At 41.5% G+C, this 14,189-nt stretch overlaps 1 protein-coding gene across 6 annotated transcripts in view; it reads left to right on the forward strand.

Annotated features, from left to right (window-relative positions):
• Nucleotides 1–14,189, forward strand: part of LOC138223917 (interferon-induced protein 44-like) — a 113,991-nt gene that overhangs the window by 23,900 nt on the left and 75,902 nt on the right. For 4 of the 6 annotated variants that reach the window (XM_069180110.1, XM_069180112.1, XM_069180116.1 and 1 more), the window contains 2 exons: nucleotides 318–364; nucleotides 3,210–3,273. The gene's annotated coding sequence lies outside the window, so the exon portion shown is untranslated. Of the gene's footprint in view, nucleotides 1–317; nucleotides 365–2,452; nucleotides 3,274–14,189 lie in introns of those variants that run through there. The other 2 variants (XM_069180115.1, XM_069180114.1) reach the window with 2 other exon arrangements.

Raw genomic sequence — 14,189 nt, forward strand, 5'->3', positions numbered from 1 at the left:
CGAGGGGTCCTGAATAATAACCCACCGGGCGATGCCTACCTCCATGCTCCTGCACCAGCACAGCAGCTCACAACCCATTTCTTTCACTTACATACAGATTACATACAGATGATCCGTCTGAGAGAATCCAGCCCTGGGCCTGCAAGAAAGCTTATTTCAAATCAATAAAAACGCTTTCTGCTGCAGGGGTCAAGGCAATTTTGTCTTTAGACTGCACTAGCCCCCTTTTGCCAGTCGTCACTAGGCAAGTTCGTTCTGAGAAGGAATTCACCCTGCCTTTATTATGTAGTTGCTAATATACTTTTTTTTTCCATCAGAAGATCCAGTACTTGGAGTAGCCCAGCCTTATGGATTCCCTCATCAGGTAAAACAATCACAATACCTCAGAGCTCTATTGAGGTATTTCACATAAATGCTGTCTCATACAGTAATTCCTTATAAATGCTGCAGGGCATCCCAGCCCAATAGGTCTGAGGTATCCCCTACCCACATCTGTTGTTGAAACTGTACATCTTTTCCCAAGCATATTGTGACAGCTTGTATCTCCTCCTTGGAATTTTTTTTACCTCCTATTTGCAGCACCCGCACTTTTGCATACATGCTTCGCGAGTTATTAAATGAAATCTGTCTCCGTTCTCCGTATTATCAGGAAAGCACAGTTGTACATTCTTGGCAACATCAGGTTTTAACCCACTCAAGTAAATTTGTTTCATTACTGTTTACATTCACTTCCTTTTCATCGGCTAACACCAAGGATACTGTCCATAAATTTATAAACCTTTCTGTAAAATCTGAAACATCCTCACTTTCCTTCTGCTGACGTGCTGTTACTTTTCTCCAATCTGTTTTCGGTGGGTAATGCTCTTTCAAAAATCTCCACACTAATTCCCACCCTTCTCCCACATTCTCTCTTAAGGCGTTCTATTTCTTCTTTTTTTTCTTTTTCTGCATATATAACTTTGTTTCATTTCAGTTAATTATTTGTGAAACTTCTGCCTTTGCACCCGATTCTGTTTGATTGCTTCATCCTGGTTCTGTCCACGTTCCATCAGACAGACTATATTTCTTTTTCAGCTTTTCTTCTACATCTTTTAACTTCTTTTTCTCTGACACCCAGTCAGAAACCTCCATTAACTTGTCTTTACACCAACTCATCTTAAACCCTTAAGAAAAGGGCTTAACAGAGCTACTCCTCGACACACAAACCACAAAACACTGTGCAAACCAGTGGAGTCCTGGCTTTACTGCGCAGCCCTATACCACCCAGGCAGGACCAAATGTTTCTACCAGGGAGGCCACAACAGCATAAACCACAGAAATGTGGCTTTGCCCCGCACACCTGGAGCACAAACCAGTGGAGTCCCGGCTTTACTGTGCCCCACACAAAACTTGGAGCACAAACCGGTGGAGTCCAAGCTTTACTGCACAGTCAAACAGGTACCTCAAACAGACCCCTGTCTCCAACACCCAATTACTTGAGGTCCTCGCTACAGCTTTGAGAAAATCCCATTCAGTAGTGTGGAGAGGAGAAGGGACTTTTTAGAAATGAAGAATCCTTGCCTCATTTAATAATGGCGCCTAACTTTTTCTCTCCACCAACCAACGGGAGTTCCATTCTGCTAGTAGGACCCTGCTCGCAGTGCCAATTAAAGAAACATTAAACTATCAGAGTCCTGGTGTTGGTAAAAGAAGAGCTGTTTATTTGGATGCATATGGGAGATCAGCACTCAGCGCTTTTTATACACAGTAACAGAAAAGCTTCCTACTTTTGACATAGATTACCTAATCCCTAAAACGAATCATTAGTTTTCAGTCAAGCTTGGGTAGATGAAAACAACTTCTTATTAAGACTTTCCTTATTGCTTACATTTGCAGAACAAGACATTCAACTTCCCTTTTTACTACATTAAGACATGAGCTGTATTTTTCCACTGACCTATAGATGCCCCCTGGTATGTTTCCACTTGCCAGGGTTATAAGCAGTTAGGAAGCTAAAAGACAAGCAGTTTGTTAGCTTTCATAAAATTTATAACAATCCTTCAAATGTGTACCGGAGTCATTTTCCAATGATCAGTTACTGCAACCCAATAAAGTACATTTGATTATTGTTGATGATTTGAGTCTGTGTGTGAAAATAATGAAATAGAAAAGTCTTTTACCAAATATGTACACCACAGAAACCTTAGCATTATGTATATTGTACAAAATGTGTTTGGTCAGGGTCAGAAAAGAAGAACCATAGCATTAAATACAAAGTACATGGTGCTGTTTAAAAGCCCTAGAGATAAACTACTTACTACATTGGCCTGTCAGGCCAAATTCTTTTCAGTTCAAGGACACTACTAAAAAACCTTTCGGTTACTTGCTGGTGGATTTAAATGCAGACACATCCTATGACTACCATTAAGAACAGGTATTTTTCCTACAGCGGCTTATGTATTAAAAAAAATCTAAAAGCTGATGACTTCACTGCCACAGTCTCAGTTGAAAAACCACATTCCAGTCGTCGACACGCGTTCGGAGAAACTTGACTGTCTTACAGTTTCTGACAAAAGCCAGCCCCAGTCAGCAGAAAGCTATTCTCTGTGGGGCTTCTGATGACCTTGTTCAGACAACCGTTGAAATCGTATTGAACACATTGAAAGGGAACATTCCACTAACTGCTAAACAGTTTAGGGTCCTGAAGAGAAAGCGAAAGCTTATAAAGACTATAGTGAAGCATACTGAAAAAATGTACCTTGTACCCCAGAAACAGCTTGATTGGCTCTGAAAGTGGCCTGGCAATGAGAGTGATGTGAGAAAAAATACAACACGCAGGCTGGATGATGAAATGAGAGACATTCTTCAAAACTCACATCTGACCGAGTATGAAAAAACAAAGTTGTATGTGCTGTCGAAACATTCTGCTCCACCATCACTTGTCAGGTAAATAGTAATTGCCGGCAATGAAGAATTCCAGAGGAGAGTTTTCTGCTAGGGCCGTGAGGGGTGGAACTTCTACGTAAAAGCTTTTCTTGATGCTTGTTTGTGTAGAGGCCAATTGAAAAATGTCCAGATCTGACTTTGCGCATTCTACAGTACACATGCGCTGTGAACAAAAGTCATGTTTAAAATCTTGTCAGCTGAAACGAGTCACGGTCCTCTTCTTGGTTGTCCTACTGTATGTCTTTTGTGAGATGTCTGTCTTCTCTTAACTTGTCTTTTAACAGGCTTTGGTGGCCCCTCACGATGAAATGATGACATCTGTCTTCTTCTCTTGACACCCCTTCTAATGTAAGCAAGACCTGATCCTTCCTGTTGTGGTGCTGTCACTTTAGACATGACAGTGCTTGTAACGTTGCTATCCACATCTATGGCGATGTTTTTAGCTGCCAATGGCATATGCGGCTTAGCAATTTCAAACCTGTATCAGAAAAGTACGGCTTTTCTAAATAGTGCTCTGAAAATATTGCTTATACCTGCACACTCAGGCTACTTAAAAACCAAAGTTCATCAAGACTGTAACTCCTTTGAAAATCTGTCCTCATGTTGCTAGGAAAAAGTTCTTTCTCTTCTTTCTTCACAATAAATTTCTTAATGAGTTTGAATTTCCCTCTGAAGACAGAACTGAGCTGGGTTAACTTGTTTGACTTGTCAGCTGCTTGTTCGGTGTTGGGAATTTCCTTGTGCAGAAAGAAGAGAGAGTCTTTTCCTACCATTGTTGAGTACAGTGGTAAAAGTGTACATGGATGGGAGACGTACTGGGAAAAACTAAGCTTACTGCTTGAAGAGGTGTTAGTAGGGCCAGCAAGGGGCATTCACCCTGTGGTCTATGTGGATCACAATGCCCCAGTGTAGTGATGGGGACACTATACTGTAAAAAGACGTCGTCCTTCAGATGAGATGTCAAACCGAGGTCCTGACTCTCTTTGGTCATTAAAAATCCCAGGGTGTTTCTTAAAAAGAGTAGTGGTGTAACTCTGGCGTCTTAGCCAAATTTCCACCCTGGCCTTTACCCATCATGGCCTCCTAATAATCCCAATCTATGAATTGGCTTAATCATTCTGGTCTTCTGAGAGCTGATGTGTGGTGAGCGTTCTGGTGCACTCTAGCTGCTTTCACATCATCCAGGTGGAGTTGCACATTGGTGGCACTGGAGTACCCATAAAAGCACTATAGAAGTGCAAGCAATTATTATTATTAAATTAGACCATGATAAACCACTTTTAATCTGATGGAAAAGTTTTAGTGTTGAGAAAAAATGGAACTGCAGATGCTTCAAAGATTATCGCTTCATCCTTGGCTGTGAATGTATGACTGTCTCTGAAACTTCCTGATAATATGCAAGAATGAAAGTAGCAAAATAGTCAAAAAGTAGGCACTTGAAGTTCACTTTTTTGTTTGTGTTTCCATTACAGAGTCAAACAGATAATACTGCCCAGTATACTTAACATTTTGATATGTTACAGTGAAAGCCTCTTTATTCATCATATTTACTTAGTTCAAGAATTACCTGCTGAGCACAATTTGCAATATTTAATCTTTCTCATGTTCTAGATGATGTGTGTGATACATGTCTCACTATGTCTTCTATCTTTTTAAAAAAGAAATAAAAAATGAGATACAGATGCAGCCATTCAAAACAAGCAGGCGATACCGAATTATTTTGCAGTGCGCTTGACGCAGTTTACCGCAAGTTACCGTATTAATACTGTAATTTCTTGCATAGTGCCGCATGATACCATGTGGTACCGCAAGTAAAATAATAGTATCTGGAATTCCGCAAGGTAGAGCTAATAAAGCTCAATCTCTCATGTCTGAGCTGTCACCATCAAAGTCTTTACCGAAGATATTACTAATAGTATTAATAATGAATGACCTTGGACAAGCTGTAAACTCAAAGTATTGCCCTGGTCCACATTCTTTTTTTCATTGACCGTCTTTGTAAAAGTAGCACCACAGCATTTTGCAATCACGCATTTGTTTCCAATCATGCAAAATACAGTAATTTTTGAGAATTTCTGATTCACCATGCCTTTCACATGCTCATAAAATATATTGATTTAGGAACATAAACATATTACTGTATGCAAACTGTACTGTATACAGTATGTATATGTAAATGTAATGTCTTTACTGTGCCCGTTTAAGTATTGAATATTTATATGGAATTTTACCACTGAAGGGAAATCTTAGTAGCTGAGCATAAAAAGAATAGGTTCAATTCCTGCTGTCCTGTGTGTGTGGAGTTTGCATGTTCTCTCTGGGTTCTCTGATTATTCTCCTTATGTGTGATATGATTTTCTCTCGCACTCCAAAACATACTGGTAGGTTAATTGGATTATGGGAAAACTTGCCCTGGTGTGTGTGTGTGCGTGTGCGTGTGTGTGTGTTTGTCTGTCCTGTGATGGACAGGCGCTATGTCCAGGGTGTATTCTGTTTTGTGTCCGTTGCTTGTTGGGATAGGCTCCAAATCCTCCATACAGGATAAAAAGATTAGAAAATGGATGGAAGTAAAAGGCAATGTGTGGATGGGACTATACAGTGTTAGAAACCCACTATGAGATGGCAGCATTTCACTGAGGATCAATTATTTTATAGTGCTGGCTTAAAGAAACAGCCTTTCCACCTCTCTTGCACATCAGTATCCATACCTAGTTAGTTATTTAAACAATTTGCCTCTTAATATAAACATCTTAAGATGCTGGCTCTGTGGATCAGCATCAGCTTTATTTGCCCATTCCTTCAATTCATGCGCATCCAACACACAGTTCAATGCTAGCAACTACACAAAATCTAAAATACAATCGTCATTTCAGTATCTACAGATGCAGCCATTCAAACTTTGTGGTACAAACCCGTACCGCACGCAACTACCCACAAGCCACCACGGCGTAACGTAGTACATGATTGGCTGGCCAAAATGACCGACAGGGACACGTGTGGCACATTGGTCGTTGGTAAAAAGATTAAATCATTTAATCTCTTTACTGTGCACATTTTAATCCTCTTAGTATTGAATATTTATATGGAATTTTACAACTAAAGTAAAGGAACTTTAGGAATATAAACAAATTATGTAAACTGTACTGTATCTGGCTGGTATTGGTAGTTTAAAGAAAAAATACACACCAGCATTCCATTTCTCCCTAAACATTTTAAGCATCAGTCTTACATGTGGTTATTTTGGAAACGCTTTTCTGTGCTCCTTCTGACAATATTACTGTACATTTATTTACTTTGTGAGAATAGTGATACTTTTAAGCTTTTCTGCGAGTACGCTCGTTATCGGAGTAAACAAAAGCATACTTTTAGAATTTGATTAATAGGGAATATAATATGGAATCGCAAATCTAAAGAAATGAATAACGATATAATTATATTCATGTACTGTAGCACAAACAGCAGTATAAGACTTTATACTGATATGTGTATGGTTGTTTCAGTACTTGATATGTCATTGTGTCTGTGGTGTGATGGTTTAAGTGACTTACTTATAAGCGTGAGGTTGGGTGTTCAAATCTACCTATTGCCATGAGTTTTCTTTTAACAAATAAACATTTCTTTGAAATATTATGGGCACTATATTGACCTTTTTATATTTCTAAATATCACAACATGTTCGTACTGTATGTACACAGTGGTACCGCAGGGTGTAGGGCGCAAACCCATGTGAGCCCGAAAGCCCTACATCAATGTAGCACATTTCCCCGGCGCTGCAGAAGCGTGTGAAGAATACAGATCACCAATTCAATTTCAGCCTTAGCCTGTCTCTGCCCCCGCTGCGATTAGAATATACACAAAGGATGGAAATCTTTAGAGTAGATGATCAGGTGTTTCGCAGACGTAAGCATAGTACGCAATTCAGGCTTTATGAACTCACACCTGGGATTCGATTAATTAAAAAAACGTATTTTTGTAAAAACTGCACCAGGTATTAGATCTTGTTTATATTAAAGTTATATCACTAGGCAGTGGTGGATGCTGCACTATTTTGGCAGTAACCTGCTAATCTGCTTAACAACTGTAGAAAACATGATTTAATTTCTGTACTGAATGCGTGTTAAATTTAAAAAATTAAAGTGTTTCAAATGTTTAACTAAGAAGTAGTGTAGTCTGCAAAGGAACAATAGGTTTATTCCGTGCTGAAAAGAGAAGAAAGAAAACGCAACGTTTCGGCTGTGAAGACTGACACAGCTTTGCGTTGTGAATCTCTTTTTCTAAGAAAACATTTGTCAGTCTGTCCGTGGGGGGAAGGGGGACTGTCTTTTACTGGATGGCTCGCCCATTATTCTTTGAAAATGAAAGAGGGAGGAAGAGTTGTAAAACAGGTTTTCTTTACAATTTATCCAGTGTGGCAATTTAACATACGCCTCAAGCCTTTGAAAGGCTTCTTTGAAAGACTAAAATAGCAAATATTATGGACATTTTATTGAGTTTCTTAGAATTTGAGTAATAGGGAATATAATATGAATTGCGTATCTAAAGAAATTAATAACGATATATATGTCCCTCTTCTGCACTATGTCTAGTCGTGGCTTTTTTCTGTTTACTTATTTCAAGTAACACCTGCTCCATTTCTAAAACTGCAAAAAAAGTGCATTTTTGTATTTTTTACACCTCTAGCACTTAAACGTCGTTAATTTTCTTTTGCCTTAATTTTTAAACTGAATTTTAGTTTAAGTTTTCACTATCTTTTGTTTCTTGTCCTACAACTGTTATTATTGATCACCGAATTATTGTACTTGACATGACTTCTTTCATTCACCCCTTTCTGAAAGTCTATGACAAGCAGTGCTAGTGCTGTCTCTGGTGCGATCTTTTGCAGCTGAAATTTCACTATTTTAAATGAATAAGAAATTAGATTGCTCATAAATCTAATCACTTATTCTACATAAACACAGTGTAATTGCTCTCTGAAAATGTTCTTTTTCTTGTTTGTTTTGGAGACCTTGACCAAAACTGATTTGAGATGTCAGAAAGGATTTATTTTCTTTGTGTATTTCTGTTGCAGAAAAAGTGTGCATTTCCTACATTGCTTCGTTTGTGGAGATTGTAACTTTATATTTATGGTCAAATTTCATCTATAAATCGTACATTAATTATTAGCAGTAAATGCTGATGTTTTGCTCCCTCTTACCACAAAAATATATTTGTATTGTAGCTGGGATGAACTTTTCTTCATACGTGTCTCTCCCTACTGCGATTCGAACACGGAACTGTTAAAGATGGCAAGAAATCAGGCACGCAGAAGGAGGAGGCAAATAAGAGTGGCTTAACAGACATACACAGTCGTGTAACTGACAGTTTGAAGTAGCCTATCGTCAAATTTCGCTATGTTGCTGATAGGTTAAGCTTTCGAAACTCAGCCCCAAAGGCATGTGATTGATTTTTCACCCTGTTTCGTTGGTTAAATGCAAGGATCACAAGCACCACCATGTTACCTGGGATGTGTAGTTTTTAATTCAGTTTGAACTGTACTATAACTTGAACTTTGAACTATAACTGTACGTACTGTCTTTGTATTTGGCCAGGGCTTTAAAGAGAGGGCGCGGCAAAAATTTTCGTCTCCGCTTTAAAGGTACCCTCCTTGTGGAAAAATTTGACCTCGAACGTTTGCCCCGCGTACCCAACAGTATAATGAGGGTTAATAGCTTTCAAGAGTTAACAATAATTTAGGAGACCATTCAAGTTATCCAGTTAGTTTGATTGTTTAGTTTAAACTTCTGCAACAGAAATAACACACAGTTGTAATGATGTTGAATGCAGTGAGATGATAAGAGCTTTGAGGAACTCATGGTTTCTATTTCATTGACAATGATAACATTACATTACTATGCCAATGACATTATTTTCAGAAAAATAATGGAAAATAAAATTGTACAGTATAGCTACTACAATATATATATAGATATTACATACAGGTTAGTGTTGGGGTTATCTCACCATTTGTACAATTTGTTTAGTTACTCCAATTGGAACATAGATATCATCTATATACAATGAATGTTATATATATAATTTATACATTATCTAATGTATCAGTTTTAAATGTAACTGATTATAAAATTTAGAATTTTAGTTTATCACAAATATCTTTTTGAACTTTTCTTATCAAGAATGAATAATATAAACTTATTTCAGATACTACTGTAAAAAATCAATAATAAATACTAAGTCCCAATTGAGTCCCTCGCAGCTGCATCCAATGCTGCATGCAATGCTCAGCTCCCACCACCGCCACCTTGCCCCCCCCCCCGGGTGACTCAGGGGCAGGATCCGGCATGTTCGCCCCCCGGCTCGCAGGCCCGGTCCGCCCTGGCGACTACCTTAGCCGCCGCTTTTTTTCCCGGCTCCAGCAAGCCCGCGTCCCTCGGCCTTCGCCGGGCCTGCCCTCCACCAGGTGAAGTCGCTCCCCCTGCCACACCAACTCCTGCTAGCCCAAGTCCAAACTGGTCCCCACTCGCTGCAGTTAATCTTGGATGGGAGTCCTCTTGGATGCAGTCCTCTTGGATGGGAGCAAGGTAGCAGGGGTGGCGCACCGTTGCTGCACTCAGACAGATGGCAAGCATCTGCTTCCCCCCGGACCACAGCACCTGTCCTCAGCCGCAGGCCAAAGCCTCCCATCCTGGGGGGTTGGTGCCCTTGGTGTTGGGGAGGACGCCGGGCCAGAGTAGGGTTAGCAGTCATAAGTCTCCCATGGCACTTCCCCACTGTAGCGACCAGGTCGTACCCACGCCAGTGGGTGTGGGCACAGCTGGCAGGCCCCTGTGGAAGGGCATCTTCTCTCTGTGGTATCTGTTGGACGGGAGTCGCTCCAGTTCCACAGGTGGGACCACTGCTGGGTAGCCCTTGCCATCTGATGCACCCAGGAGTTGCTCAGGCTCCGGGTGTTCGCTGCCCCTGGGTCCGTTCTCCTTCAGGGTTAATTTCTCTAGGTGCACTTCATCAGTAACATTGGTATCTAAGAGGTAGGGCTGAAGATCATGTTGGATGCAGTCACTCTGCAGACCAGTGAGGAATGTGTGCAAGACCATACTTTGGACTAGAGCAGGATCATACTTCAGGCCAGACTCAGCTTCTTGTGAAGCAAAGATAATTTGCTGTCTCAGATCAAGAGCAAAAATTAGAAAACTTTGTGGTGTCTCTTTACTATGTTGTGCTTCTGTGGTAAGCTGCTTGTACAATTCTGTTGTCCCCTTTTCTTGGTAATGACACTGAAGAATTTGTCTTAGCGTAGGTAAGGTCAAATCCATTAGCCCTCAAGATAACTGCGCAACTGGAGCCCAGGTGTGATGGCCCTAATTACAGCATCAATTATTTCCTCCTCTGGATAGCCCTTATTTAATCCACTTTCTATCTGGTGAGCAAGGCTGGAGAATGATAACCTGTCTTTCTGACCAGGTTCCTCAATCTGACCGGAAGTCTTAAAATTTTTGTGAGATTGATTGTCTCTGCACTGAGTACTGGGAGCTACCAGAATTCACGTCATTAGATAGTGGGCGGAGTTTTGTACCTGGGGGTACTGTAGGGTTAATGCTCACACTGGAGAGTAGTACCATTTTGTCTTGTTTTTCTCTTAGTGACACTTGTTGTGCATTTATTTCTTGTTCCAGTTTTTCTGTTTCTCCATTTATTTGCTGTTTCAGCGACAACAGTGGCAGGGGCAAGTAATTACTCACTCAATTTATCTTAAGCACTTAACAGTTCAGCCATGCCACGGTCCTCTAAGTCCTCTAATTCACCTCTTACAATGTGGGTACTGATCAGAGATAATAATAATAATAATAATTGCTTACACTTCTATAGTGCTTCTCTGAACACTCCATTCAAAGTGCTCTACAGGCAATGGGGATCCCCTCAACCATCACCAATGTGCAGCCCCACCTGGATGATGCAACGGCAGCTATAGTGCATCAGAAAGCTCACCCCACATCAGCTTTCAGTGGGGAGGAGAGCAGAGTAATGAAGCCCATTCATAGATGGGGATTATTAGGAAGCCAAGATTGGTAAGGGTCAATGGGAAATTTGGCCGGGACACCAAGGTTACACCCCTGCTCGTTTCAAGAAACACCCTGGGATTTTTAATGACCACAGAGAGTCAGTTCCTTGCTTTTACATCTCATCCAAAGGATGGCGCCTGTTTACAGTTTAGTGTCCCCATCACTATACTGGGGCATTAGGACCCACATGGACCGCAGGGTGAGTGCCCCCTGCTGGCTCCGCTAACACCTCATCCAGGGGCAACCTTAGTTTTTCCCAGAAGGTCTCCCATCCAGGTACTGACCAGGCTCACACCTGTTTAGCTTCAGTGGGTTGCCAGTTGTGAGTTGCAGAGTGATATGGCTGCGGGTATGCTGCTGAGATCTGAGGGATAAGTGTGTTTTATTAGCTATGTTCTCTCCAGGAATACTAAGAAAGCGGATGAGCTCTATCAGCGTCTCTCTGAATAGTGTGCATAGTATTTCACCAACTTCCTCTTGAAGTTCTCGGAGTGCATACATTACTGCAGCAAGGGTGAACCGTGCTGTTGTGGCTGGGTGTTTACCTGGTGCTGACTAGATTCCTGCCTCTGGTAGTCATTGTACCTCAAGTGCATTCACTGCTCCACCAGCTCCATGCCTCATCTCCACCACTATCAACTACCTCACTATGATGCTGACCTGAATGATCACAAAGGTTGAGTTCTACTAGAGAGGATTCTGCCTGGCATGGTGATGGTCCGCCCTGCAGCCAATCCCAACGGTGCCTCCAAAATCGTAGTGTCCCTGAAGAGGGAAATGATTAAATAAATCACTCAAACTTGTTGCTTCCTCATCAGTGGATTTATCACAAGAGGAAGAGGAAGGCAACGAGAACTCCCTCTCTCCATGTTTCACAGACATAAGCAATAAATAAGGTACTGATCTGAATGAAAATTCTACTAGTAGATAACAGACACACCAATAGAATAAAATAGCACTGCAATGAGAATTAACCAAACTTAGTCCAACAGATTATCATTGCTAACCAAATACTGCAAAATTATGAAAATAGAAAAATAGTATGAAACATTATCCATTACAACCTTGTAGCAGCAATGCTTGTTAATAAGACAGAATTAAGTGTTGCTTTGCTTTCCCAAATAAGGCCCCATCTCTCTCTTCATTGAAGCTATTCATGCAGGCTGATTTAAAGATGTTTTCTTTTGATAAGGGACAGCTCCCAAATGGGGATGCACTTAGCTAAGCCTGGCTATCTTGATCAATGGTCATCCATTGGCGCCTGTCTGTCTAGGGAGTGCCAGATGGACATCTGGACTGCATTCCTAAGTGTCAGGAGTAAGTGACTCATATCTCACCTTGATCAACCAATCAGGGACTGGTAGGGCCGAGTAACCCACGTGGAATTCTGATGCCCATGAAACTTTCAGCCAATGAATGAGCTGAAGTTCGTCCAGGTAAAACAGGCAACACAGAGCTCCGAGACTATTCTGGAGAATTCTAAGGAGAATTCCAGGGGTGCGAGACAATTCCAGGGCAGGACGGCCCAGGAGCAAAAAGGCTCCCAAAGGCAGGACATTCTCACAGCGCGCCTCCTGACCATCCTGAGACTCAGCCTGGACAACCACGAAACGGCCAGTGTGTCCGAGTGCCAGAAGTTTCCTCTGTTCTAAGAGTATAGAGCGGAGGTTGCCAGAGAGTAACCAGAGGATCCACCCGAGGTTAGCACCAGCAGCAAGCCTCGTGAACACGTCGGAACTGTGGACAGCTGAATCACCATTCAGAACTAGCGCTTCATCAGGAACTAACCGGTCCTCTTCCTGACCTGCTGGGACCCACAGTCATCTTTTCTCCTGTGCACAAACTCTTGCTAGTTTCAGCCAAAACTAACTAGCCGGTCTTCAGTGAGCTTCAGCAGCACACCGTCGCAAGCCGCACAGCACAGCCTGGCACCGAGCCAGAGAGCCCGCAGGAGATCTGAATCCCCAGAGACTGGATGAGTATTCAACTTCACTGCATTACAATTCAATTGTTATCCCAACCAGTTGATATCAATTTAATTCCTAAGAGTTATGTACTTGTTTTGAGTATCTAATGTAGAAGTTGTAACCAAGTTCAATTACGAAACGGTCTAAATGAATGATATACTGAACGTATGTCCTCTTGATATATGTAACTCTTCGTAACTGAATGAATATATATCTTTTGTATTCTGATAACCCTCACGATAAGATCTGTTAGGTTTACATGCACATTCTATGTATTAATAAATGTATCCTCGTGTATTAGTACCTGTGTGTGTGCGTTGTTTGAGTTATATCGCATGGTTGGATTCTAAGGCCATTAAAGGAATCAATTTCGTGATTTACGGCTACAATTAATAATTGTCCCCGTAAATGCCCAAACCCTACAGAACTGGTGCCTCGTGAGAGCACACTACAACCTGTTACATTACAAGCCATAAAAAAGACAAGTGAGACAAGTGGCAGAGAGGTATCTTGCTCTTGCACACTGGTGCACTGTGCCTTGATGTCAGTACTGAAATAAAAGACTGATTACTTCTTTTCTCTAGCTTAGACTCTGTTGCATTCCGGTCTCCTGAAGTGGGGGACCTCACCAGTCCTTCTTCACAGAACATCAGTTACTGCTATTTTCATGACATCTGCTGTATATACAGTATGGGTAAGATGGTGCCGACATGGAAGGCTGCCATCCTGTGAGCTCCCATTCGTCCTTGTCTATTTCTTCATTTTTTTGTTGTTTTTCATACTGCTAACTGCACATACTGTTTACTCAGTGATTAGATATGACCCACAAACACTTATAGACACAAGATCGAATATTGGAACAGTTAAATCTACACCAATAATTACTGCCAACTATCTGGACTGTGGTGTCTCACCTGTACCTGTACTGGGAAGAAGATGGCGTCATAGGAAGAGGGGTAAACGGGCAGGCGTTCTGGTATGACTGAGGCAGTGCTGCAATCGTGCCCCGCTCCCAAGTATACTTCTTGCTAATGTCCAGTTACTGGACAATAAACTGGATGAACTAAGAGCAAGGCTTGCTTTCCAACGGGACATCAACTGCAACGTGTTGGCGTTCACTGAAATCTGGCTTGACCCATCTGTTCCGGACTCTGCTATACTGCCGGGAGGATTTTCTATTCACCGTCAGGACAGAACAACGGATTCGGGTAAGAGCAAAGGCGGCGGGGTATGCTTCATG

Source organism: Lepisosteus oculatus, chromosome 18 (genome assembly GCF_040954835.1).
Source record: "Lepisosteus oculatus isolate fLepOcu1 chromosome 18, fLepOcu1.hap2, whole genome shotgun sequence".
Taxonomy (NCBI): Eukaryota; Metazoa; Chordata; class Actinopteri; order Semionotiformes; family Lepisosteidae; genus Lepisosteus; species Lepisosteus oculatus.